Below are 5,096 nucleotides of genomic sequence, written 5' to 3'. Positions count from 1 at the left end.
TCTAACTGATCAGCAAGGGGGAAGGGGGAAATTGGATAAAATAACAAACGAGAGAAGAGACTGGTTCTGGACCTTCTGGTTTTCCTATCTGGAATTCTTCTTCAGCTATCACTCTGCTACTGAAGATTCCTGAGGTAACTAAGCACACAACATTATTATTATTCCTCCTCTACTCTATTCTGTCTCTTTTCTTCTCTTCTCTAATGGTGTTTTCTACCTACCCAGTATCCTGAACTCTGTGCCTCTCTTCTTGTTCAACTCTGCCTTTTCTTCTTTCTGGTTATTGATGTCACTAATTATCTGTAAAACATATATTCGTTTTTATTATACCTATTTATCTTGTAGTCTTAATATCTTTTAACTCTTTCTCTTTTGACCTACCATCAATCTTTCTTCTCGTGGTTTCTCTTCTTTCTTTTCTTGCTATACTAATAACTGTTGTCTTCTAGATGATTCTTTTGTGCTTTAACTTCTCCAGTTGCTTCCTCTCCTATGGTTACTGCGAACTGTTACAGCTCAGGTAAGTCTTTCTCCTTACTTTCCTAGTTGACTGTTCTTATTGTCTTTTATATTTTTTCCCTTAGTAATCTCTTCAGTATATACTACAATATACTTCTTTTCTTTTCAGGACTCGGTATGCAGATCTCTGCTGTCCCTGGTAAGTCTTTACTTATTGCGTCACCCAACACTACTTATCATTTTAAAGTGACCTTAGATAATCTATCAGTAATTCACTTAGCTTTCTTCTGTCTTCTCTTCAGGTGCTGCAGAAGTCGTATCTTGTCTCCTGGAGCGACGAGGAAAAACTCCGAACTCTCTCTCAGTAAGTTGCCTCTACGGACTCTGCGGCTTTTTCTGTTCTCTTTAGTAAGTATCGACACAACTCTCTTGCGTCACTCTGGAAAACTTCTTAGACAAGGTATTCTCTTCAGAACTGGGAACTCTCTCGAACACGTCTTCTCTGAGGAAAAGTCTTGGTGAAGTGCGCACTACCTCAGGCGCGCGCGCGTCACATCGTCTCCCTCTAGATCTGTTAGCAACTAGACCGCCGACCCCAGCGTCTGCGCGGCCATCTTGGAAATGTGGGCATGCCACAAACTCGACCATTGAAACCCATTCAAGACTGAAGCGCCCATAGAACTTAATTCCTTGCGGTTCGTTTTGGAACTCACATTAGGGATTCTGACACACGTGAAGTCAGCAAGGAGGACTGTACTATGGGCCAAGCTATCCCATTGTTGCAAATGCTAGAGCATCAGCTGAAGGAGGTGTCAGAAGTATACAAAGATGTAGAGGAAAAAAAAGAAGCCTATGAGTTGGTGGAGAGCTCAGCTCGTCGCTTAGCTGACAATACAAGGGTGCAAAATAAGATTTTGTCACAAAAACATTACATTTGTGCCACAATTCTGGATCCACAGACAAAATGGGCACTGAAGACATTAATTCCTTTTTCAGAAATGGATGTTGCCCGGTACAAAACGTGGATAGCTGAGTCAGCGAGTTGGAAAATGAACGGCTGCTAATTAAAAGCCCGCTAGATAAACCCACAACAAGTAATGCAGCAGGGCATCCGGCGTCAAGTTCAACTTGGGAGCCTGAGCGCAGTGCGTTTGGCTCAGAACACTCACCAACACTATCTACAACAGCAAGAGCTGTATCTTCCGGCCCAGTAAAATCATTACAGGATTGGTATTTACAGCAAGGCATTGGTAAGTCTAGTGCTGATGTTAAAAGAAAAGAGCCTGAAAAAAGTTTTGCACCCCTGAACATTGAGCGGATGGTTCAGGCCTATCTGGACGACCCAACAGAGGTGTACATTGATCAAAACCCATTGAGGTATTGGTATGGGAAAAGGGCCCAATGGCCAGTGCTCAGCAGGCTGGCGATAAACTATCTGGCTTGCCTTGTTGCAAGTGTCTCTTCAGAACGTGTTTTCAGTGCTGTTGGTTCCATTGTAACAGTGAGAAGGACCAGTCTCTCACCCAAAAACATGGAGAGGTTAACAATGATCAAAATGAATCAGCACTTTATACCACCGAATTACACAATACATGAATCAAGGGAGGAAGATGAGGACAGCGGCTCAGGTGACGGAACTGGTATGTTAGATGATGATTACCTACTTCTGGTTGAACCCCCAGAGTTTGAGGACGAGCTATACTTCCCTGACAATTAGGCTTGCACTTCTAGTTCTTACTGTCTCCCTTCCCTCACTTATTTTCTTTTATTGGTGTATCTGTCTTTCTGGTTAGAAACTTTGAATCACAACAAATCCATCACCACCGTCTTCTAATTGTTTTATTGCCATATACAAGTTTCGGCTGACTGAGCTGCATATCACAGTACACTCCTCAAAATCCTGCTCCTCCATCCTCCTGAATCTCCCTAAATCCATTGCCCTCAAGAAGTCAGATGATGATGATTGGATGATGCAAAATAGAAGAAAAAAGAAAAAATATTTCCAAGTCCCTCCAAAATAAGTGGAACATGAATGATGATGACTACTATAGCTATCCTCCTTTGTGATCTGAGAGAGACTGCCCATTAACTGAAGATGAGAAGGAACAGGTACTGAATGATGCTATGCATTGGACGCTGACTGAGTGATTTTGTTGTTGTTTGTTGTGTATGAAGTTACTTCATTGTGTACTTTATGTAATAATCTACACACTAAAAGTAACTCCAGTCCCTTTTCCCTTCTTGTTTTTTTAATACCAAATGTGCACTTCTACTGCAGGCCGATACATTGCATTTTGAATATAGGAAGGGGACTCACTCGATAAACCCAGACTGAGTTGAACAACACCATCATGATGACCACAATGACATAGTATCTTCACACAGTCACTCAGTACACGGATCGGAGATGATTGATGGAATAAGTCAAGCCGTTTCATGAGTGGCCTATAAGGTAAACTAGTAAACAACAACCACAGCAGAACTAAATGTCTGGGTAGCGATGGAGTCAAGTGTAGCGGTGGTATGACTGCGGTAAATTGTAAAATGCTATGTTGCTTTGTCCAACTCTTTCAAAAACTGTACGCTAAATGGAGGATGTGCAAAGGGTGCCGTCACTGTGGGCCTGCTCTGTCCTGTTGGTATTGTAGGTTAATGCTGGAAACAGACTAGAGTAGAGATGATGCATCCATGTCGCCTCAGAAAGTGTTCTTGTTGCACTACAACATTAACTTGTCCATTTTTTTCAACTTGGTTTCAATCTCAATATCCCTTTTGTTTTTGCATCTACAATTACAGGCTGGGCCTTACCCTGTGCTAAATTTGGGAAAACAACAATGCACACTTAACCTTACCAATGAATCTACATCTGCCAGGCAAGCAATGGCGTAACCCAAGATTGGACGGAGCATCCATGGAAGGGAGGACCAAGAGGAATGCCGAGATTAAACTCACCATTTGACCCGGATAACACAGTAACAGTATCAATTTTCGTCTTTTAAATAATTTGATTCATTTTTTTGTCTACAATCATTACAACAGTGTGCTCTTGTTGTTATTAGTTACTGTTATTATTAGGTTTGCTCTCTGTCTATAATTCATCCCTACAGATATTTAAAAAATGTCTTTGCTGTCTGTAAAAGTAAGCCCGGTAACACTGAACACAAACTGTATGTAATCTGGGTCTCTCCTTATCATCAATCATCATGCATGCCTTATTTCCTTTTTCTCTCTTAACATATTGATACGGATATGGTAGTCTACAAAGATTCTGTCGTTTGATGTTTGTCCATGCATACTGTTTTTCTTTCTCAAACCTTTCCCCAAAACCCCCTTCCCAACCATTCAACAAACCCTAACCCTCTTCCCCCGGGCTGTGTGACTTATTGAGGTATGACTACATTAAATGTACATCAATAATTTATCACACGCTTGCTGGGGCGGATGTGGCAAAAGCAACAGTACTTCAATTTCAAGGCAGGGCGGGGATCTTCTTCTGCTTGCTCACCTGAGCAGTATATTTGTGAGGTAATTCTTTTACCAAAGGAACCGGCTAATACATCAGCATTAATTCACGGCATTGATTGGATTAATGGATTTCATTCGTTGTCATCCTCCTACACAGCACTAACAGTTACGCTTGTGTCAGTGTGCTGTAGGCCTAGTCAAGTGACTCGACACAACTAAAGTTGCTGTGTACTACTACTAGGCTATCTCCACCACCATTATGTTTTGTTGTATTTGGGCATATTATTGTTTGGCAGTAAGTTCTGTTCTGTACTGTACTTCATTCTACTACTCCTCGAAGACTCTCTCTCAGGCTACTGACTGTCTCATTTTCTATTTTGGCAAATGTTGCTGCCAGTGTCTACTACTACCACCACCACAACCATGGCATGTTAGGAAAGAAAACCATCATCACCATGCAGCCATCAATGTGCCAAAGTTCAACATCAAGCAAAGGTAAGAGAAGTTTGGGGAGGCATAATTAATAATGGACATGATTTCATTAATTCAATTTCACTAGTAGTAGTACAAGTCACTCACTGAGGGGTGCCGCATCTATCTGTTTCTGTCTTACAAACTCATCCAATTATTAAAATCAAACACTGGCTGTGTGTGGCCCTGCACCAGCAAGGAAAGAAGGATACAGTGTGATGTAAAACAGTACCCCCACCCAGAAAACATTAACAACATCGTATGTAAACTTAAGTAGAAATATATTATTTATTACCCTAACAAAAATAAACTATGTAAAAAAACATCCCACACCTGACCCACCCCTCTCCCTAACCCAACCAATGTCCATAAAGAAAATGTCATTGTCCAAAAGAGGAAACCCAACGCCCGGATCCCACCCACCCCAAGTATAATTAAAAAAGGGGCAATAAGAACGGGGTCTAAGTTCGGCGGGCTTTTTTCAGGAGGACACGAACTTGCTCCTCCAGGCGGGCAACACAGCGCTTCAATGCGCGGCAGTTGTATCCACGGGGGGGGGGGCAGCACTGATGGAGGGGCGGCAGCGGGTGGCTGCCAAACAGTGGTGCCGTACCACTGGAGGGCAGTGGCTGGGGCCCGGAGCATTGGAAGAGGCTGCAGCTGCTGCCGCCTCCTCCTCCTCCTCTTCCAGGACCACCAGC

The sequence above is a fragment of the Triturus cristatus genome, chromosome 3_1, assembly GCF_964204655.1.
Source record: "Triturus cristatus chromosome 3_1, aTriCri1.1, whole genome shotgun sequence".
In the NCBI taxonomy this organism is placed as follows: Eukaryota; Metazoa; Chordata; class Amphibia; order Caudata; family Salamandridae; genus Triturus; species Triturus cristatus.
Note: the sequence above shows the minus strand (reverse complement) of the source record.